This window comes from Marmota monax, unplaced genomic scaffold (genome assembly GCF_021218885.2).
Source record: "Marmota monax isolate L192 unplaced genomic scaffold, Marmota_monax_Labrador192_F-V1.1 WCK01_AAM20220418_F8-fsc00454, whole genome shotgun sequence".
Classification (NCBI taxonomy): Eukaryota; Metazoa; Chordata; class Mammalia; order Rodentia; family Sciuridae; genus Marmota; species Marmota monax.
Window position 1 is genome coordinate 392,166 of NW_026694720.1, and position 23,753 is coordinate 415,918.

Genomic DNA, 23,753 nt, shown 5'->3' on the forward strand with positions numbered 1-23,753 from the left:
GACTGGGCTTTGGTCCAGTTTCGCCACATGGAGGTCGGGGACGTTGCAGAGCAGAGGAGCATCTCTGGGGTGAGGGAAGAGGGCTAGGATGGGGGTGGGCTTAGGGACGAGGAGATGAGAGGCTGTGAGCAGGTTCCACCCCTTCAGGGTTTTGCTGTTAGAAGAACCTTGATACACTTGCTCCTCCCACAGCGGTCAGGTCCCCTCTTGGCCAGATCTTGGGAGGCAGGAAGTCTGGGATGACTGCTCTATGCGACACTGGCCGGCCGAAGGAGGACCCTGGGTAGGCGAGGGTGCCGTCGGCCTCCGTGGGCTTCACGTTGGTGCCTTTCTCTTTTTCTAGAACCTACTTTTCCTGGAACTGTGCTTCCTCCTGGGGAATCGTCAGGGTCCTTTTGAGCTCTGTCATTTCTGAGTCTAAGGACAAGCCACTGCTAGAGTCTTCCGTGAGGAACTAAGTGTCCCTTCCACCATCAGGGATGCTCTCCTCCCTGAGAGAGGACCCCGGGTAGAGACTGGAAGGAGACAGGGTCAGGAGAAGGTGCCGGAGTGTGGAGTGTTTGGAGCAGAGGGAGCAGGAGTGGGAGAGGCCTGGTGGGAGGAGAGAGCTGCAGGACTCAAGGAAGGGCAAGGCGGCCGGGGGCTGCCTGAGGGGAGGGGGAGAGGGAGGCCAGGGGAAGGGAGCCGTGGAAGTCAAGGGCAGAGGGAGGTGGAGCAGGGAGGAACGCAGGCGGGGGATCACCTGCCAACCAGCCTGACTTAACTTCACTTTGTGTGTGCTTTTGTTTTCTCTCAGGGGTAAATTTTATTTTATTTTACTTCTATATGCTTCCTAATAAGTTGACTGTCATTATGGTGCGGTGTTTACAGAGCACAGTGTGTTCATGCAGGACACGTGTCCAGTGTGCAGTGTCCAGTCAGGCTCATCAGCCTTTTCCTTCCTACAATGTTTGTGAGTCCTGGTGTCAGGAGGCACCCAGCTCTGTGCTGCTCCTCCTTCGTCCAGCAGAGTAAATCGTCCTGGACGCGCTCACCCGAGGAGCTCCTAGAACATGGAACTCGGTCCTCCTGCCTGACTGCAGTCTCATACCGTCCACCAACCCTCCTGTTTCCTCTCCCCTTCTTTTCAAGATTATGTATGTTGTCTTTATTGTCTGAGGTCTAATCTGTTGTGATGCTTTCAATTGAACTTTTAATTTGGTTTATTGTTTCTTTTATTTCAAGGATTTCTGGGTTTTTTTAGAACCTCTATCTCCCTATTGAAGTAAGCTTTTGCTTCCTGTATTTGCTTATGTAGCTCTTTGTCAGAATGGTCTTTTGCCGCCTGTATTTGCTCTTACATCATCCTTTAGTTCACAGAACATCTTAATCATGCACAACCTGAACTCCTTCTCTGGCATTCTTCTGCTGTGTTGGCCATGGATTCTAATATCGGGGTACTTTCTTCCCTTGTCTTTTCATATTGCTTGTGAGTCTTCCCTTCTAGCACTGCGGATCCCAGGTGTTACCTGTTTTACCCTATAGGCTTATAGTGTCCCTGTAGGGTTCTGATACCTCTCCTTTGAGGCGAAGGACAATGTTAACAGATCCCAATATAAACAATATACACCCAAAAAGAAATGTTTGCTAACAAGATGTTTATAGTTTGGTCACAATGTCCAGAAATGGTGAGTTCAATTATTATCTATAATATACTCAGAAGGATTGTAAAAGGGCTTACAGTTTCTGATGGTGGACAAAGAGCCAGGGTTGAGGAGTGGGATGGTCTGCTGAGGAGGTAGGAGGTGAGGAGACAGAGTTGTCACACCTTAGGAAGTGTGAAAGAGAAATCTAAAGAGGAGGATTAGTAGCAGGAGGAAGGAGAGGAAGTACCTTTGGGTAGATAAGTAAGTGGGAAGACAGTAGAGTACATAAAACACACACACATATACATCAAGAAAAAATTTTAAAAAATGTTAGAATAGCAAAAATTGTTAAGAAAAAAGAAAAAGAAAAAATTTAAAAAATAAAAAAAGAACCAAAAGAATGTACAACACGCGATGTGATGTACTATTCAGAACGTCCCCGACCTCAAAATCCTAATTCATGCAAAGTACTTGGTTCACATATGTTGGGGATAAGAGGGTGGGGGAAAGGAGAGGGGGAGAGAGGGAGGGAGGGAGGGAGGGAAGGAGAGAGGGGGAGAGAGAGAGAGAGAGAGCGAGAACAAATCTTGAAGGAAGTCACAGGCTCATTTTGGTTGGAGATCAGCATCTTTCCTGCTTCCCTTCTCACCCAATAGGTGGAGTGTCTGTTGTTAGCTGGTATCTCTGCCCTCAGGATGATGGAGGTACCCAGGGTGTCACTGTGCTGGGTTTGCGCCCGCTGGGGAGAGCGGGGAGTTAGAAACTGGGTACCCAGAGATGGTGATGAGGGTGACCCAAGATGGAGGCTCCTGCTTCAGCAGTGGGTGTCAGGTTGGGTGGGGGGAGCCTGGCGATGGGGTTGGATGGTGAGCTCAGCGTGAGCTCTGTAGCTTGCAGTGTCGGCCGACTTCATAGCCTGTGTGAAGTTCCCGGATGTACACAGGCTACTGCGCATAGGGGACTGAGTCCACTGCTGCAGGGTCCCAAGATGGCAGCAACCGGGGAGCCCTATGTGGGTAGATGGGGGGCCACACTGGGGTGACGGCCGGAGTTCCTACTCGTGGGAAGCTGCTGGGTGTCCTCTGTGGGAGCGGCATCCGTGATTTCTCCTTGGGTGGGTGGCCGAAAGTTCTGTGCAGGTGCTGCCGCCGCCATTGGTCTCGCTCAGGAACCCGGTAGTCCTGTGTGGGCCAGTAGTTGGGAGACCTGCCGTGACGCTGAGGTCTGGGGCCCTGGACAGGCAGAGTGCTTCTTGTTCCAGGGGGGTTGGGGGGTTGGGGTGAGAGGGGCGCAGGAATATCGCTGGCTGAGAAGCCGTATCCTCACAACTTGTTTCCCAGGTCATGGTGACGAAGAACGCTGCCCCCCCTCTGTCCCGCCATCTTGGTTCCCCCTACTTCCTCCTGTAGGCTTATAGTGTCCCTGTAGGGTTCCAATACCTAAGGAAACAGGCTCAAAAAGGGCACAAGTAAACTACTGCCATCGTCCAAGCCCAAGAGATAAAGTGAAGGGACTCATCCCAAGTGTCCAGTAGGGACCTGTGGTGACTGGTCCCCAAGGATGGCCCCTGTGACACACACCTCCTGGGAGTCACTGACCGCGTCATCCCTCCCACACTGACCCCGTCATCCCTCCCGCACTGACCCCACACTGGCCCTGCTCATGTTTTCACCAGTGGAAGGCTTTGCGTGCGGCACTCTGACCTCTGAGCCACCAGCCTCCATCTCTGCAATACTGGGCAGCTCTGAGCCACGGAGGTCAAGCTCCGAGTGAAAGGGGCCCCCAGGAGAGATGCCATGGAGAGAGGATGCCCTCCTAGTGGCCTCCCATGGATTCCAGGCCCAGCAACCATCCCACTGCACACACATGGGAGACTACAAGTCAGACCAGCAGAAAACCTCCCAGACAACCACACAACCAAAAATTAACGGGCGACTGTGGTAGTGGTCGTGGTTACTTTAACCATGAGGCTGTGGGGTAGTTTGTTTGCAGAAACAGGCTACTGAAACGGAAATGTAAACACATCACATCAAATAATTGACTTTATTAATATCACTAATAAATTGGTGTGGCCAGAATCACATGCAATCATCCAGAGGCCCCTTAGTTCCTGATAATGCAACTGAGATTTGCAGTGCTTTTACTAGGTAATTTTCCCAGATCTGTGATTCCAGAATGACTATAAACATTATTTGCCCCTTATGCATTGTTTAAAAAACTGGTTCTACTAACATGATTTATGGGCAAACTTCCTTTTTCATCGCGGATACCATATTTCCTGCCGTATGCTTGGTGTTCATTAAACAGATGCTCTGCTCTATATAGAGGGCGAGCAGAGCCAGACTCCAGGGCTGTCTTAAAGGGGCTTGTTATGCTTTGATTTACTGTCTTGAAACCACGGGCGCTTGGACACTGGTCTTATAATGCTCTCAGTGGGGGGATGGCACATTGAATATGTGTGTACCTTACTCTATGCATCTGAGACTTCACTTCCTCTATGTTTCACAGGCCTCATTCTGTCCGCACCCCCTTCATTGACGTCCTATCCCCAGTTCCTCAGACGATAACCATGTTTGGAGATGTCTTTTAAAGAGGTGATGAAGATAAAACGAGGATGTTGAGATCGATCCTGATCCAACCTGACTGCAGGTGTCCTTGTAAGCAGAGGGAATTTGGACACACAGAGGGGACACTGGGGACAGAAGAAAGACCATCAAGGACACTCCTCGGCAAGACAAGGAGAGAGGCCCCAGAGTCAAATCAACTGTGCTGACTCCTCGATTCTGGACATCCACCTTCAGAACCGTGAGTTGATGGTTTTTGTGTTCAAGTCACCAAGGCCGCAGTAATTTGTCACGCAGCCACAGAAACACTACAGAAGAGAAAGTGGGTTTTGTTTTCTTTAACCAGGGATTGAGCCCAGAGATTCCTAACCACTGAGCCACATCCCCAGTCCTTTTTATTTATTTATTTATTTATTTTTATTTTGAGACCAGGTCTTGCTGGAAAAGGAAGGTTTTAAAGACCTCGCTCTGGTTTTCCATTCCTGTCTAACAAGCTACCCTAAAGCTTAGGAAGGGACGATGATGGTTTTATTTTGCAAATGACCTTGTGTTTAATAAAGAGTCCAAACCAGCGCTTGGTATTTTCCGTGTTGCTTCGGCTGGAGCTGGGGACCCACCCTTGCTCCCACTCTGCTCCCTGGCATGGCTGCCCGCTCTGCCGGGTGGACTGGGCAGCTCAGCCTGGCCTGATGACTGGGGCCTTTGATTTACTTCTGGGGAGTCTCATGGGCTCCCTGGGTCTCTTCCCAGGGTGGTGGCTGGATCCCTAGAGTGGGTGTTCCAGGGGGAAGCAGAGCAGAGCTTCCGTCTCCTGCGGCCTGGGTGTGGAAGGTGGGAGCCCGGTGCTTGGGCTCTGTTCTAGTGTCCAGCAAAGCTACTAGGACCAGTTCAGATCCAGGAGAGGGGTGCAGAACCCACCAGGAAATGAGAGGAACGGTGAAGAATTCACTGGCAGCTTTAATCTATTACGAACGTGATCGCACAAAGACGTGATTCCCACATGTAGGAGGTGATCACAGAATCCCAGGTTTGGAAGATGAAATAAACTCACTGAGAAGAACTGAGAAGTGGACTCTTGAGCACAGAGAGGGGAACCAGTGGAGTCCACCTAATATGCACCATTGCATCCTCAAATACTCCGGAGTGGAGACCTCACGTCCCTCTGGAACTGGAGGCAGAGGTGCAGGGAAAACAGAGATGGGGTGTGAACTGCAATAGGGAAGGACCCCTGCTCCTGGGACCCCCTCCCAGCCCAGGCTGCAGGACGTCTACCTTAACAGCAAAGGGGGTGCTGACCGACTGGAGAAGGCAGTCCCTAGCATTTGCAGTGGGACCCACGTTAGGGGGCAGGGGTCCTCTGCGGGAGACCTGGTTTAGCTGATCTCACCGCCATCAAATGCTAGGACCCTCCGACCCTGTGCCATCTTTTCCCATGGCCTCCATTTTGCTGGAGCAATGGCAGAAGAGGCCACCCTAGCAGGGAGGGCAGGACTCCCTAGAGCCCCAGGCTGCAGCCCCATCTGGCAGAACTACCAGTGTGGGCCACGCTGGGTGGAGCCACTGGGAGGTGGGAACCGTGTCCCTCCCCATGGGGCCTGGGGGTGGGACTGCTCTGTCCCAGTGGGCCCAGATGGCAGAGCACAAGCCAAAGAACACCTCTGAACACTTGACCACCCCATAAAGCTGGCCTTTGCTGTTTGGAGCTTGCCAGGGGCCCTGCACCTCTTCCTTCATTTCTATTTCTCCATTGTAGAGTGGAGTTGTGGGTCTTCTGTCTGTCCTGTCTGTCCTGCCATTGTACTTTTTTTTTGTTTGTTTGTTTGTTTTGTTACTGGGGATTGAGCTCAGGGGCACTGGACCACTGAGCCCCATCCCCAGCCCTATGTTGTATTTTTTTAGAGACAGTGTCTCACTGAGTTGGTTAGCACCTCCTAAGTTGCTGAGGCTGGCTTTGAACTGGTGATCCTCCTGTCTCAGCCTCCTGAGCCTCTGGGATTACAGGTGTGCACCACTGCACTTGGCTCTGCTGTTGTACTTTTGCTTATGTGTGTGGTGCTGGGCATTGAACCCAGGGCCTCATGCGTGCAAGACAAGTATCCTACCACGGAGCTACACTCACACTCCCTGTCCCCTTTTTGAGGTGTGTCTCGCTGTGTTGCCCAGGGTGGTCTCAAACACTGTTTTTCCCCTGGGAGCTGAGACCATAAGCCTGTACCCCACCCTGTCACACTGTTGTATTTTGGAAGCACTTAGGTGGTTTGGTTTCACAGGTTGGAAGGTGGGGAGGAATCTGCTCAGGATGAGTTATTCTCTGAGTCTCACCCGTAGCTGATTTAGACAACATGCTTGGAATTGGAGTTTAAAATTGAAGCTGGAATGATTTAAGAAATTTGGGGTGGTTGGGACGGAACAAACATACTTTACATGCAGAAAGGACATGGGGGGGCTGGGTTGGGTTGTAATGGACTGAATATTGTGTCGCTCAAAATTCATCTCATGTGTTAACATCTGGACCCTCGAACGTGATGGTACATGGAGACGAGGGCTTGGGAGACGGTTAGATTAGGTCATGAGGGTAGGGTCTTTATGGTGGGATCAGTGCCCTTCTAGGAAGAGTGGGGGACATGAGACCTGTCCCTGCCTGCTGGCTGCCATAAGAAGATCCTCACACACCAGGAAGAGTGCCCTCACCAGACCTGGCACCTGCAGTGCCCTGATCCTGAATGTCTCAGCCTCCAGAGCTGTGAGAAAGTTTGTTAATTAAGCCACCAGCCTGGGTAATTTGTCACCAGAGCCCAAATCAGCCAAGACAACCAGGAAACTCTTTACTACGCTGTTGCTCTCTGGCACTTTATAAAAACTGTTGTTGCCTAAATTTTTTTTGATGATTTTCTTTAGCAGGAAATGGCTCTGCCCACCTTAGGTTGACCCTGCAGCCTTGGTTTCCCGACCTGCTCTGTCACCCCCTGGGGAAGGCGATGCAGGGGCCGCTGGTCTGGGGAGGGGCTGAGCAATGCGATGGCGTTATAACCAGTCCCATAGAGGACCTTCGGGTGCTCCTGGGCCCTTCAGTCAAAGCCCAGCTGCCTTCTGAATCCTGCTGGATGTCACTGTGTGCTGGACACTCTCTGGTCCAAGCTTGACTTGGAAGGAGAGCCTTTCACGGTTATCTCAGCACCCAAGGGATGTGAATTTGATTCTCTTTTCATCCCATCATCTCAACAGCAAAAGCACTGGAGGATTTTGTTCTGAGATCCTGTTCTGCATCCTTGGCTCTCTCCCGACAAGGCACAAAACTGCGGTGAGCTGGGTCATGTGACTTAAAAGAGGAAATTAAATGAAGTTTAAACCCGGAGCGAGTCTTATCTGGGGAATGCTGCAGATAGCAGAACAATTATTCAGAGCAATGAAGGGACCAAAGGGGCCATCCTGCAGGTGTTCCCATATTGTCCCTGGGCTCCGGGCAGAGAATGGAGGGAAAACGTGGAAAAGTTTTGAACCTGAATGTCAGAGGCCCTGTGACATTATCACCCCTCAGGGCGAATGTGTCCCGGGCATTGTCCTTTTCTGTTGGAACAAGCTCCAGGATTCTCACTGCTACCCTTGGCTCACAGAGGGTCAGTGACTGCTCGGAGCAGAAGGAGATTGGGCAGTGCAGAGAGGGCTTCAGGAACAGCCCAGACCTGGAGTGACCGGCACTGGAAACCTCTCCCCTCCTCCTTGGGAGAGACATCTGACTTTTGTTTTTTGAAGTTTTGAGCTATCTTGTTTAGTTTCTGACCCTCTGCCTTCTAAACGCTTCCCACTGTGAGTCTGAGGAGGAGACAGTGTCCCTTTTCTCCTTATGAAGGCCAAAGAGAGTGTGTGAGAAGCTTGCTCCCTGCTCCTGGAGGCCCAGGCAGGACACAGGAGGGTCGAGAAAGTGCACTATCCTTGCTTGTCCTAGTCATGTGACAAAGGCTTAGTGTCTTGGCCCCTCTGTTACGTCCTCTCTTCCTAGTGGCCCTCCCTTGCTCCTCACCAAGACAAGAAGCAAAACTGAGCCAATGGATGAGTCTGGAAGTGGAATTTGAGCACGGCTGGCCGGATTCTTTCATCTTCTTCTTTGGCATCTAAATCCTCGCAAACTCTACCCCTTGGCCTCCTGCCTCTGTGAGCAGGGGAGAGAGGGAGGGCCATAGTTGCCCACCTGTGTCTGCCCCTGGGTTGGGCGGGTCTGTCCGGTTCAGGGTGAGATGTTAGCCATGCCACTTAGCTTCAGACCTAAAGCCAGTTATTCCAAGAGTCGTATCAGTAATAAAGAAAAATACTTCAGTCTCCAGCTGCCTGAGTTTTTAGTTTTATTCTTAATTTGTTCCAAAATCTGGAGGGGAAAAAAGATATTGTTTATTGGTTTTTGAACAAACCTCGTATCTTAATTCACAGAGCTACGAGATACGGGATTTGTGCAGTGGACAGAGTGAAGCTGGGAAAGTGGGGGGAGTTGCACAGATGTGAAGCCTTCTCACCTCTGTCCTGATCACACGGTCCACGGTGGGGGCTGACCCAGGCAGCTCTCTGCAGGCCTTGTCTAGAGGAAGTAACCGATGCTCTATGGCTGTGGCCGACCTTGCCAAATGTGGACCTTAGGTCTTAACAAATCTGGCCCTTTGGGTACACGCTGATATTGCTGACCGCAGCTGACTTCAAGTAAGGCTGACACAAGGATTAAATCATTTTAGGATTTAGTAGGTTGGAAATATCTGGTGTTTACTGTTTTTCTCAGAAAGGACCCATTGAACTCTGAACAAGTGAGTTTCCTTCTAGCACAAACACAGAACACTATATCACCTATAATGAATTCTGTTCTCCTCTGGGTATTCTGAATACTATTTAAGGTCAAGAGAGTCACCTTGTCACTGTGTAAGGGCTGATCCCTGTCTCAGAGTTGATTCCCCAGAGACCCCAATGTTTGTCAAATTGTCTCTACTTCTCTGAGACAGACTGTCATAGACAGTTTTATGTGGCTCTAACAAAATGCCTCAGGCTGGAAGATTTATCAAGAAAAGAGGTTTGCTTGGCTTATAGTTTCTCGATGTCCAAAAGCATGGATCCTCTTTGGCTTCTGGTGAGGGTCTCATGGTGATGGCATCCCAGGGTGGGAAGGCAGGCTGGGGAGTGAGCTGACACATTTGCAGAGGTAACCGTGGCTCCCCACCACTTGCTCTCAACAACTAGCCCGTTCCAGGAGAGCCAGACCAGTCCTGTGACACCTCCCTGAGTCTCCAGAAAGACATTGAGCCATGCGTGCACGATGGGTTGCTCCCATGACCTAGTTATCTCTTGAAGGTCCCCCTGCCTCTACACCACTACAAGGGGAATCAAATCACAACTAGCATTTGGGTGGGAACCACCCACAGCCACACCACAGCATAGATCCCCTCTAGAAAATTCTAGATACTTGTTAGTAAGAAAAACATAGAGATTTCCAATTCCAGGGAAGACCAAGAGCACACGTTCCACCGGCTCCTCCCACTGGACACAAACACAGACCTGGACAGAACGTGCTGAGTGGTTATCAGGAGGCTCCGAGCAGTGAAGGGAACAGGAGAGGACCACGGAGACAGGCCTCCGAGGCAGCTTCACACTCAGAAGAGCACACTGGTGTGAACAGAAAGAGCACCTGCCCTCTCTGTCCAGTCCCAGGGTCAGAAGGACGGTGCCTGAGGATTCTCTGCTTTTCTTTCTTTCTGTCTTGACTCTCCACTGCTGCAGCCCAGTGATCCATCAGCAATGGCTGCAGTAAAGGACTGAAGAGGGACCAGGGAGAGATCTTCTGAGAAGAAAACGCTTCTGCCCCCAGGCAGTTCAGTACAGTCCCGTCCAGTCCCCAGAGGGAGCCCACGTCTCCACTGCTGTTTTCTTTTGTCCCGATGCTGCTTGGTTCCAGATAGAGACATAATTGCAGGAGGTAGATGTCCAAGGGAGGCCATAGAAGCCATGCTGTTAACCAGAGAGTTGGAAAGGCAAGCGCGATGGTTTCTAAGAGATCGCAGAGATCAGAGGGCTCAAGTGAGCATCCTCCTAGGGTCCTGATTGGACTCAATGAAACCAGGAGCTTATTGTTGAAAAGATCAATAACATCGATCCATCTCGCTGGGCTGACAAAGAGAAAAGCAGAGAAAACGCAAATTAGCAATATCAGCAACAGAAGAGGAGGCACACTTGAGTGGTGCCCTAGAGACCTTAGGAAGGTAACGGGGACTCTACGAACAGTCCACGTGCACCACTTTGATAGTGTGCAAAATTACTTTAAAGCCACAAACTATAGACGCTGTCTCAAAAAGGACTATGTTACGTGATTTTTCTTACATCTATTAAGGAGATTGGACACTTAATAAAATAACAAGCCTTTCAGAAAGGCATCCCCTGGTCTTGAAATACTTTTGGGCATGGAAATTCTGCCAGACATTTAAAGAAATATCTCCAGTTTTGTATATAATTACTTCCAAAAGAAGATGAGGTTCGAGAAAATCCCAAATCCAGCATTACCCTGGTACAAAACCAGACACGAATGCTCGAGGAAAACCAGAGATTCATATGTTTATAAACATAGAAATAAACAAAAATTCCATCAAATATGGCACTGCCATTTGAACATGGTTTGTCCCCACCAAAACTCACGTTGGGACTCTGTCCCCAGCGGGAGAGTGTTGAGAGGTGGCGGGGCCTCGGAGGTGAGCGGGTCACAGAGCCCTCTGCCCTCCTGAATGGATGCATATCATTCTCAAGAGTCTGAGTTATTTCTTCAGGGAATGGATTAGTTCTTAAGAACTTGGCCTCTGTTGCTACATGCTTTTTCCTCCCTCACTTACTTCCGCAATCAACTTCTCCACCATGGTATGATGCCACACAAGGCCCTCACCAGGAGCCAAGAAGATGTTTTCACCTGCTCTTGGACCTCAGGATGGTGAGCTCAATAAAACTCTTTTCTTTATAAAGTAGGCAGACTTGGGAATTTTGTCATAGCAGCATCAAATGGAGGAAGGCATCTAGGCATATGTAAGAAGAAAAATATATTGCAGTCAAATGGGTTTTATCCTGTGAAAGTAATGTTAGAAAGCCGATCTGTCTAATCCACCATTATTAACAGTCTAAATAAACACACTCACACACACACACACACACACACACCATCTTATCCACAGGTGCAGGAAAAACATTAGAAATATTTGATGTCCATTATAAAGATTTTAAGCAACTAGAGTTTAGAAGGAAACTTCACTTAAAGGGCATTTATACAAAACCTTTTAGCTAAGATTACATTTAGTGGGAAAAGCCTGAACCCTTTTATCTTAAGTTTTGTAAACAGTATGATGCTGTTCATCACTAAATACTATCGGACATAATACTGGGAGGTCAAGCCAGTGTGATAAAGCAAGAGAGATGCACTTAAAATGGAAAGGAAGAGATAAAATTGTCCCCATGAGCAGTTGATATGATTGTCTGGGTAGAATCTCTTGAGAAATCTACAAAACATCAACAAAAGCTCCTACAACTAATGAGTTTAGCGTCACAGAAGACACAGAACTCATCACATTTCTATATCCTAGCAATGATTGGAACGAAAGCATAAAGATCTTCAAATAGCTCTAAACACTAAGTAATTAGATCTGTTGAAAACTACGAGGCTTCTATCAGTGAAACCAAGAGGATGTGAATACATAGGGACAGAACTTCCCAAGTGACCCAGCAGCCCCACTTCTAGGTACTCATCCTGGAGAAATAAAAACATATGCTCACACGAAGACCTATACCTTGGGGTTTATAGCAATCATTATAATAATTGCCAAGAGTAGAAAAAAATCCCCCCAAAGCTTCCGTGGTTTGTGGATGAAACAAATGATGACATATTCCTACAATGGACAGTTAGGGGCTAGGTTACGGGCAAGGACAGAGGGAAGCCTCCAAGGTACTGGGCTGGTCTCAAATGCCACATGAGGTGTGAGCGGGTTCACGCCACATTCGGGCGGAGGCAAACTAGCTCCACAGAGCGTGGATCCCCCAGGGTGATGGTCATGGTGGAGGAGGGTACCCAGGGCAGTGGTGCAGACTAGGGGTCGTCGGAACTGTCCTGTCCCTCCTGTGAGGCTCTGGAGACACAAATCTAATTCATTGAAAATGTTTACACCTTTCTTTTAAAAAATACCAGTTTTCGTGTAGGTTAATTTAAAAACATACACGTGGAACCAACCACGAAAGGAAGCAGAGGCAGAGAAGAGAGGCACTTGGATTCCTTAACCATGCTCATCCTATGGACCTCAGAGGCGGGGACTAATTGTAAAAGCATGTTTAAATGTTGGAGGCTAAGCTGAGCCTTAAAAGTTGATAGAGAGCAGATGGGGAAAAAAATCCTCATTTTTGCAAGACAAAGAAATGGTACTTGAAACCTGGAACGCCCTTTTTCCCCCCATCTTCTTTTCCTTAAGGCTACAAAGAAAGAGAGATGGCATTTCCTGGGCCCCCAGTGGTGCAGACATCAGACAGATCAAGTTCAGTTTAAATTAAAGGTTCCAGGGAGAGGGATTCTGTAGTCAGGAAAAAAAAATCTGGGAACAGAGTAAGACCTTTATGCTCTGTTATTTATGAGGTAGGTTATTTATCCCAGGCAATTCCATATCAAGAGGCACTGACAATGGCTAATGTAACCCAGGACGGGGAAAAAACCCTGCTCATTAGAAACCACTAGACAAAAGCTGTGCTGATTTCAGTCCCGAGATGCTCAGAAGCCTCTCGGCTCTTAGAGAACAGATTGGCATCAGATGGTTTCGGATGTAAATCCGGAGGAGAAAGCTGTTCTCGTTGCTTTGGGGATGAGGCTGAGCATGCCAGCACTTAAGCTAGCCTTCAAGGTGTGTCTGGGGGCTACGCCCTGAGAGCCCCCACCTCCGTGAGGACCACAGTTAGGAATATGTGGGGGTGTCGGGGACCTCTGCTCAAGAGGAGGTTTCAGGTGCTTGTGCCACAAAAATAACACGGTGACTATGTGAGGTGACAGGCGTGTTGCTTTTCCTGACTGCGGTAACCATTTCGCTGTGCATACGTGTGTCAAAACACCGTGTCATGTACTTAAGTACGCACGATAAGGAAAAGAAGCCTGGGGTGTATTAAAAGCCACTGTCAGACTTGGAAGACGATAAATATAAAGATTCTATTCCCAGGTGTGTCAAAATACGGCATAGCCCATAAGACCCAGCTGTTCCACTCCTGATACTTATTCAAAAGAGCTAAAATCAGCATGCATTTCAGCGTTTACGGCAGCGCAATCCTGGTGCTCAGGTTATGAAATCAGCTGAGATGTCCATCAGTAGGTGAGGGGGTAGAGAAAATGTGGTATATACACACACAGTGAAGTTCTACTCAGCACGAAGAAGAATGGTATGTCATTTGCTAGTAAATGGGAGAAACTGGAGAACTCGCGGTATGTAAATAAGCCACTCAGGAAGTCAAGGGTCAAATGTTTTCTGTCATGTGCAGAAGCTATGGGGGGTAAAAAAAAAAAGGAGATCTTGCCAAAGTAGAGATTGGTAGAGAAATGGGGAACCGAGGGGGACGGAAGAGTGGGAGAAGAGAGTGGTACTGGGGATTAAAAGGGAGGAAATGGTCATCTGCATCTATGAATATGTCCAGATGAGCCCCACTGTTATGTGAAAGCATAATGCACTAGCAACAAAAAGGAAAATGCCAAAAAAAAAAAAAGAGTGTGATAACGAATTTCTTAAAGGGAGATCTTTGTCCTGTTGGGGATTCACAGAGTGTGGGCTCCAGAAAACAGTCGTAGAACGGGGCGGTGGGGGGGGATCACGGCAGAATGACCCAGAACAGGGTGTTCGCTCAGTCCTTTCCCTTTTCCATAAATGACCTTGTCTGTGCCCTGCTTTGAGCCGGTCGGTTTTCCATTTTGTGACACTCGTGGCTGTGCTGGATGGCCAGGGACTCATGCGCCCTGATCTTTGGGTGCAGCTCTAGCACTGTATTAATCTCAAGTTGTCTGTGTCAGGTTGTGATTTATGGAACTCTCTAGAACTCTTTATGTGTTGATGAGGACATGGAGAACTTGGAACTCAGACTCTGCTGGAGGAACAGAAAATGAAGCAGCCACTTTGGAAAAAACAGTTCAGCACTTCCTGAAGAATTTAACCCTTCCTCTCATGTGGTCCAGCAGTCCATTCCTAGTTATTTACCCAAGAGAAGTAGAAGGGTATGTTCCTGCAAAGCCTGAGTTCCATTTTATTTTTGATTGACATCTAGTAATTGCACACCCTGACATGGTACAATGTGAAGTTTCCAATCACGTATTACATTGCATGATGATCAAATCAGGGCATGGAACATATCCATCACCTCAAATATATATCTGTTTCTTTGTAGAGAAATGTTCAAAGCCTCTCTTCCAGCTATTTCAAAGTGCACAGGTCATTACTGTGGACTGTATTAAGCCCACTGTGCAATAGAATTCCAGAACTTATTCTTCCTATTGACCAACCTCTCCATTCTTCTTCCCTTGGCCTCTCCTCACCTCTGGAGACTGTACACAAGTGTTGACAATAGCATTATGCCATTGCCATAAAGTGGAAATGCCACAAATAGCTGTCAGCCAGCCAGAGGACCCAGGAGCTGAATTACATCCACATAGTGGAATGCTACCCGGCAAGAAAAAATGAACGAACGTGCAGCAAAACGGATGGATTTCAAAATTAAGCTGAAGGAGAGAAACCAGACAAAAAGAACTCAGGCTAGGAAATGCAAAATGATCCATAGTAAATGAAGTTGGCGGTTGCTGGGGGGAAAGACTTGGGTAAGCCATAGCAAACCGAGAGGTGGAAAGTTGTGATGATGGACACATTCATTATATGGATGTGGTGACGGTTTCACGGGTGTATTTATGGATCAAAATGCCAAATCATGTACTTTGGACATGTACAATTTGCCATAGGTCAATTATGCCGCAAGGGAGCTGATAAACATTCCCGTGTGTGGCTGCCTGGGGCCAAGTGTCCATCAAGGTCAGGGTTCTGAGGGCAGTGCCGTGCCAGGGCTGGGGTGCTGGGTTTCTGTTTTCGTGACTAAAAGGCTCAGGGGTCACTCCAGTTGAACTGGGCTGACTGGGCTGTGCAAAATAACCACACAAGAGACACAAATACCTTTTTCTTTGGGGTCGCTGTGACGGCTCCTCTGACCTTAAGGGTCCCCAGAAAGAGAGAGCGCGAGAGCACGCGCTGACCCCTTTTATTGAGGAGAAGCTATTCAAATGAGGCAAGGGGTCAGGTTTCAGGGGGCTGAGTCTAGCTTCATGATGTCCACTGTCAGCAGGTTGACTGACATCTGGGTAGGCCACACCCAAGGGCACAGTAAGAGAGGGGGACACACCCAAGGCACTTCCATGGAAGATTCTATCCTAAACAGGGCAAGGGGTTATATTACAAAGGAACAGGTGAGCATAGCTTCACCCATGGGGCTGTAGCAAGACACACTGACCCTCGAACCCAAGAAGGGTGGGGGCTCTGCCACATTTCTGTGACTGATCGCCTCAGCACCCAGCTGGGGAGTGTGACTCAGTCACGTGCAAGGTTGGTCTCCCACACTGGGGGATGCTGTAGAGAACGTGAGGAATACAAAGGCCTCAGGGCCCTGCAGCTGCTTCTCACGCCACAGAATCATTTAGAGAAACAATGACAATCTCAGCTTCCCCACATTCTCAGTGCAACTTGCCGGTTGCAAGCCTGGTTCCTGTGGTTACCACACTAAACAATCTCTTGTCTGTTTCAGTCATAAGGTTGGAGAATCAGAAAAACCACACTCAGTCCTTCACCATCAGGGCTGCCAGGTGGCAGACTCCAGGGTCAGGAAGCATCTCCCCCGACGGCTCATTAGACAAAGGCCATGTTCCTGTATCCTGAGCTCTGGACAGCCTCCAGGGGTCCATGGCAAAATCAGAACCCGTGGTGATCACGACACACGCACAAACATGCGTGTGACAGATCATTCTATTGTGCACCTTGAATTTATTGAATCTTTGTCCATTAAATATTTTAAAATGAAAACTACCTTAATTCCTCAAACAACCATGAAAAAAGTAAAAAACAAAACAAAACAAACAAACAAACAAACAAACCCAGAGGCCAAGGATTACACAGAAAATAGAACATTGCTAATTAAACATGGCAAAAATTTGGGATGTACATGCATTCAAGGGCAAATCAGTCAAGGCAGGACCATGATTGTCAACTGAACTCGTTTTATAAATGTGCAGGTCGGAGTCTATGTTCATTGCACCAATTAGAGTGGCTGGAAGTAAACCTCGTGCTTTGCCCATCTAAAACCTAGCTTTGCTCCTCCCTAGACAATTAAGATGCCAGAAATGACTCAGGATCATGTAGAAGAAGCAGCTAAAATATTCTGGGAGGAAGGGATGAGATCTAGCCTGTCTTTGTAGCCATGATGATTAAGAAGACTCTGCTGCCATTAAAATGATCTTCTTGGTGACGGTAGGGAAGAGGGAAGTCGGGGGAGAGTCCAGCCTGTACAGGATCAGCAGCACTTGACTCCCCGTGGGGAAGGAGAATACTCACCACTTTAGTGATGTAGTCTCAGTGTCATCTTTTCCCCCAATTCATACATTGGAACCTGATACCCATTTTTATTGGCAGCGATGGGGATGCACCTAGGGCCTAGTGCATGCTAGGCCGTTGCTCTAGCACTCAGCTACTTCTCCCTCCCTCCAGACTGAGAAGGGTGAATGGTTCCTAACTGGACACTCAATGCTTGCCCTTGAAGCTTCAAGTAGTCATTTTACCTCCAAGGCCCATTACAAGCTGGGGAATAGCTAATCCACTTACCCGTAAATCGGCTCTGCTGAGGATAACAAGACTCCAAGGCACTTTCCAGTCCCATGGATCCTGTATGAGCATCAGGAAGACACCTGAAAACCTTTTCAATTTGGAAGGAGCCGTACAATAGATGGGAGTGATGTGTGCAATAATACTCGGGGTGCAGCATTTCCCACATGTATTTCTACTGTGTGTGGAGCTAGAAGAGAAGAATCTCAGTGTAGGCGCATCACAGGATGAAAAGGGCCCAGGTCATGGTGGTGATGTGTTCAGGAGACACGTCCAACTCATACCAGCCAGAATATGAGGGAGAAATAATTTTCCCTGTGCTCCTCGACTGACAGAGGAAGCTGCAGGCAGCAGCATCTGGTACCAGTTGCCCTGAGTAACAATAAGCATCCTCTTGTAGTGTTTAGGGGACCGAGTGTAAGCAGGTCCTACGGCACTGCAGGCTGCATGAGCCAGTGGTGCACACTCCTGGGAGAGGCTCCCTGCCCCACCCCCATTTATGGCTTTGGGGGCATTCGTTATATGAACACTAAAAGGCTTTCAAATAAGTTTTCCCTTTCTGCTTAAATTAACCTGAGTCCAATTTTGAAGGAAAAAGGGAGGTTTTGCAAAACACAGGCCACAACCAAGGTGACACAAATCTACCTAGAAAACCAACTTGGTCCTTTCCTAATTCTGAAAACAGGAATCATAAAGAATTCAATATATGTGTGCTGTACATGGTGACCAAAAAATAGAGCCAACGTGTTGGAAAGCGTTTCCAGCTAGTTTGGTCTTCTCGTTGTAGCGGGAGAGACAGGCGCCAACATTATCACCCAGCTCCTCGAGGTACGTGCCTGAGCAACGGCAACGGCAACTTCAAGACAAGAGCCCGGCTCCCTCGAGTCTCATTACCGGTGGTTTTTATTGCCTGTGGCCCCTGGGGAAGGCACGAGCTCACAGAGGGCTTCTTCTCCTCCGGCTACTGAAGGCAGATCATGTCCTCAGGGATGACATTCTGGATGCTTCCAGGAGACACTGTTTGTAATGGCCGGGTTCAAATGAGAGGAAGCGAGAACAACTGCATAAATACGTTCTGTGGGGGCAATTTGCCCTTCATCAAGCCATAATATTTGAACATTATCACTTTTATTGGAAATTGTGCCTGCAAGGAGAACGCACGATGTTGGAATTTCTGTGATCCTGTTCCAAAACATAACCTGTGACTCCAGGGAAAGTAAAGGCAAGATTCAGAGGAAATGCCCTCTAACTAGCAAGGGTGTCGATTCATTACCCCCTCTGCCGACTCTGGTGCACCTTGGTGTTCTGAATCTCAAGAAGGAGAAATGGTCCTGATGTGCACAGAATACAAAACAGACCGGCAATTTAACAGAAATTCAGGGATAGAAAAGAGATGGGATGAGACCCTGCCCAGACTCTTCATTTAACAAGTTGGGAGCTGAGCCTCCAGGAAGATAAATGAATCGGCCAAAGTTGCATCGTGGAGTAAGGCCATGCTCATTGCTAGGTTTCATGTGTCAGTTTGCGTGAAATTGGAATTCTGTTTTGGAGCATAAAGCAGTGTTCTTCAGACTTCAGTGTGGTTAGGGATTATGTGGGGGATCTGATTAAAACCAGATCCTGATGGGTATGATTAAGATGTTTCTGGGATCTGCCTTTCTAACACACCCCCAGACCGATGCTAATGGCTCACAGATATGAACTTGGGTACACATTGGAATCACTCCAGCAGCTTTAAAAATACTGATTCCTCGGTGTCCATCTGCTCTGGTTTGGATCTATGGTGTCCCCTAAAAGCTCATGTGAGACATTCCTGCAAGAATGTTCAGAGGTGAAATTATTAGGTGATGGGAGTTACAACCTAATCACTGGATGAATCCACTGGTACAGATTAACTGGGAAGCAGCTGCAGGCAAGTAGGGTGTGGCTAGAGGAAATAGATTACAGGGGAAATGCCTTTAGGGTTTCTATTTTGTTCTGGTGAATGTGATGCTGTCTCTTTCTCTCTCCAGCTTCCTGGCTGTCTGTCCTTGGTCCCACCCTCCCGCCATGATGCTCTGCCATTGTCTCAGGCCCAGAGCCATGGAGTTGGCTAACTGTGAACTGAACCTCTGAAACCTGAGCCGGAATGAACTTCCCACGCTCTCCATTGCTCTTGTCAGGTTTTCTGTCATCGTGATGCAAAGCTGTCTAACTTACCGTCGATGAATGGAAAAATAATGAAACACGGTGGACCATCCTGAAGATGTAAAACATGAGTGAAATCCTGCTATTTGTAGCAACATAGACGATCGTGGAGGACATTACGTTAAGAAAGAAGCCAGGTGTAGAAAGAAAAGCATGAGAGGCTCTCACTTCCACGTGGGATCTAAAAGTGTTCTGGAACACTGGTTACCAGAGGCTGGGAAGGGAGACAGCGACCGGGAATGGTTCCTGGGGACAGAGGTGCCCTGGTAGGGGTGGGGGTAACTTCTAGGATTCTGTAGCACAATAGGGCAGCTGGGGTCAGCACCACTTAACTGCACGTTTCAAAATAACTGATTTTGAATTTTCCCAACACAAAGAAATGATAAGTGTTGGAGGTTATAGTTACGTCAGTTATTCTGATCTGTGTTGAAATATCACACTGTACCCCATAAATATATGCAATCATTATGGGCCAATTAAAAAATCAAGATTTTTTTTTTAAATACTGTTTTCTAGGCCCACTCCTGCTAGAGAGCCTGATTAATTTGCTCTGAGGTACGACCTGGACATTGAGATTCTTAAATGCTCCTCAAATGATTTGAATATGTAGCCAAGTTTGAGTATCGCTGCTGTAGATTACTTTTACTTGTAAAGTAATTATTTATGAGGAGGATGGCATTTAGGACGACGTTTTAGAGAATCTGCACCATCCTTTGGTCCCAGTGAGTTAATGAGAGTCGGTTCAGAGAGGTGAGGCTTGGCAAATTAACTATCACACAGTTGGTGAGGAAGCTGACCCTCATGGAAAGCAGTTTCCAAAGTGGAGAGAACAAACAATCATCTTGACGAAGGGAGTTTCCTATAACAAACATCATAACCTAATAGAGGTTAGAAGTCAGAAGACATCAGAAATGTTTGTTAAACATTTACTTTAATATAACAGGAAAACTCTGGTTCTGTTAGTCAACAACAGATTTAGATCCTCCTTCATCCTAACAAGGTAGGGAAGAAGGAGAGATTTAGGCTGATTTTAATGTCAATGGACACCAAACTGCTAAGATAACGACATAAAAGTTATTATCTCAATGCTTTTAGTATTTCAGAGGTGCTCACATCTAAGTCTTTTTTTTTTGAGTTTCACTTGAACTGCTTGCCCCCAAATTCCCATAACTTCTAATTTTAAATTCAGTTTTAATTAAGGCTGAATTCAAGGTACCTTCGGTTCCCCACATCTATGGATTCAACCAACTGTTGATCAAAAAAAATTGGCATCTGGGCTGAGTACATTGAGCTCCTTGGCCCTGTCACCCCCGCCCTCAAATCTACAGTGTGACAACTACTCACATAGCATTTGCATTGTATTAGGAACTATAAATTATCTAGAGATGAATTAAAGTATAAAGAAGTGTAGGCGTATTATATGCAAATACTGTACCACTTCCTATAAGGACAGAGAGCACCCACAGATTTTGGTATCTGTGGGGAGTTCCTGGGAATCACCCCTATGGACACTGAGAGAGGACTGCAGTTAGAAGTCACCATAATTTATTTCCACCCCATCACGAGATCTCTGTGCCCAAAGACTAGCCCTTTGCCCCAGGTGTGTGGGATTCCGTTCCGAGTCTGAAGGCTGTCCCTCTTCTTTACCAAGTTTCCACACCTGAGTTGGGACACCTGTTTGTCAACTGCCAGTCAATCAACACCAACCCTGCGGGAGAGGAAACAGGAATCCCAGTTTCTCATTCCCACATCCTCATCGCTGACGTATTTTCTGGGATCTTTATCATTAGATTACCAAGTTTTCTTCCAGAAGGCACTGAGGCCTTGAAAGTGAATCGATTCCAAAGTTTAAAGAGGAAATCGCCTGAGAGAGAAATGCAGGCTTGTCTTGGGTTAGAAATGGAGACCTCTGCTGATCAGCAAGAATCTCTGGGAGGTCATTTTTATGTATTCTACCTTGGCCAGAAAAAACACTGACCTTGGCAAACAAATCAGAATTCAGATCCCATGAGCTGCTTCTCTTTGGGGTCACCGTCTGTCCTTCAAGCTGGCTTTAAACATCAGACCAAAGTGTTCACTCATCAGAACAGGCGAGCCCGGCTATGGTTTATTACATGTGAAAGTTGCTGCCTAAGACGGTTTAAGCCTTCTTCCCCGGAGCATGCGGTGTATTAGTCACTGGAGTCCATAGAAACAATGCAGAGGGTCTGATTCCCCTGAAAACTCGAGCTCTCTGGGGCATGCTCTAGAAAGATGTGGCAGGAGTGAAGCACAGCTAAGATGTGCCAGGTGTCATGTGCAGAATAATGGACCCCCAAATCCACATGCTGATCCCCAGAAGCTGTGAATGGGTTAGGGTATGTGGCAAAAGTTGCAGATGGAATTAAGGTTGCTATTCCGCTGACCTTGAGGGCAGATATTATCCTGGATTATCTGGGTGGGCCCCACATAATCATGAGGGGCCATAGAGGTGAAAAAGGAAGCAGAGTGACAGAAACAAAGAGGTGAAGATATGCAAAGGACTTGGCCTGATGGTGCTTGCTTTGAAGATGGAAGAACGATCCTGTCTTAGTTGGTTTTCTGTTGCTATAACTGTATGCTGCAGACAAGGTAATTTATAAAGACTCGAGGTTTGCCGCAGTCTGGCTGGGCACAAAATCACGAGCCACTCAAGCAGGAACAAAGTTTATTTTTTGAAACTGCCGCCAATGTCCGGTACCGCCCGGGCAGATTTTTTCCACCCACGCGGCCTCCTCCCGGAAGAGAGCTCCTCCCCCGGAACTCCCTCCTACTGTACTTCCCCAACCAATGGGAACTCTCCAGGAGTCCCGTAGCCGGCCTAGGTGAACAGCAGGAGTCCAATATCCATATGAATGCAAATCTTAACATAATCATATCATCTCAATGGCTAGCTGGCGTCACCTTTCGACCAAAAATGCCATGCATCATATACTTGGCTCTTAGCATCTCCCCCCTTATGTTTAAGTAACAAGCAATCTGACTAGGGACCGTGCCTGTTAGGTTTGTCCAATTCAACATATGGTTCTTACCCGTCATCGGAAAACTGACTTTTAGGCGTTAGCCTCCTGTCTTAGGTTGATACCACTGCAATTGGATCATACCCGTCACTGACTACCGGTCCAGCATATAGCCATACTTGTGGATAGGCCTATGTACCAGTGGGGGGGTGAGGTTCTTTGCCTCACCTCTGTTGGCCCCCAAATTTGGCCTTGGTGCCGGTGGGGGGGTGAGGTTCTTTACTTCACCTCTGTTGGCCCCCAAAATTAGACCATCACTAGTAGAAGGGAGGAGGATACAGAAATGTCATGACACCAAGTCAATTAACGGCTCCTAGGAAAAATTGCATCACTGGTGACACATCAGCAAAGATACGCTAGCACTATCATAATTCACTGCATCAACAAATAGATCACAAAGCATACAAGTGATACATAGTCCAGGCAAGTTCTGTAAGCAGTTCAAAGCAGAGGAATCTATCAATATGTCCATATCCTCCCAAAATAAAGCATACAAGTGATACATAGTCCAGGCAAGTTTTGTAAGCAGTTCAAAGCAGAGGAATCTATCAATATGTCCATATCCTTCCAAAATAAATCGACTCATTGATTGAGCATTACTTGGTGAGTTATAAACCATTGATGTATCAGTTTACACGGTTTGTTGTGATAACTCTCGAAGAAGTTGTAGTTTGGTTTTATCTTTGTCTTCACCGGCACTGGGATGAAAATAGGAATTTTGACAATGATGCTAAAAAAAATATGTAACATTTCAACAGGTAACAAGAAAACAATATTTAGAACAATTTACATTATCCTGAACAGAATAATAAAATATAATGAAAAGGAAAGGTGAAAGTAAACAAACATATCTGTTAACCTTCTATTTGTTCATATATTAAAACAATCCTCAACAGCTGTTTACCCAAATTAAATTAAACTATTAAAATCACGTGAATAATAAAAAAAAATTTTTTGGATCCATGTGCATGAGCGCTTCTCATATGTGATATATGGACATACACACATACAGACATACAACACAAAACAGAAGTGTGCACACGTAACATATAACACATAAGACAATAGTAAAGGCCTTGTAGCTTTACCTAGGTGAAATCTCCATTGCAATGTTCAAAAACTCCACAGTCAAAAAATAAAACTGATCAGAAAAAACATTAACCTAGGTCTGTATGAGCTCAAAAATAAAACAGAACTTTATGATGTGGGAAAAAGCAATAATAAAATAGATATTGAAAAAAGCATCCTGGTTAATCACTGTCGCAGATGTAAGAATAGCCACGCTGGAGATCTGGATATCAGCTGTTATGGATTTGAGTCGAATCATTTTCCTTTTGGCCTGTAGAAATTGTTTTAGTTAGTCTCTCTGGAATCCAAATCGGCTGCTGTTCTCCCTGTGGAAAAACACAAACAGAGCCCCGACTCCAGACTATCACTGGGTCAGGACCTTTCCATTGTCCT

At 47.2% G+C, this 23,753-nt stretch overlaps 1 long non-coding RNA gene across 1 annotated transcript; it reads left to right on the forward strand.

Annotated features, from left to right (window-relative positions):
* The first annotated feature begins 189 nt into the window (after positions 1-189).
* On the forward strand, positions 190-23,482 carry LOC124078881 (uncharacterized). The gene is made up of 3 exons (XR_006847087.2): positions 190-283; positions 4,134-4,430; positions 19,080-23,482. It is a non-coding gene; the product is annotated as an uncharacterized LOC124078881 (long non-coding RNA).
* Positions 23,483-23,753: the final 271 nt, after the last annotated feature.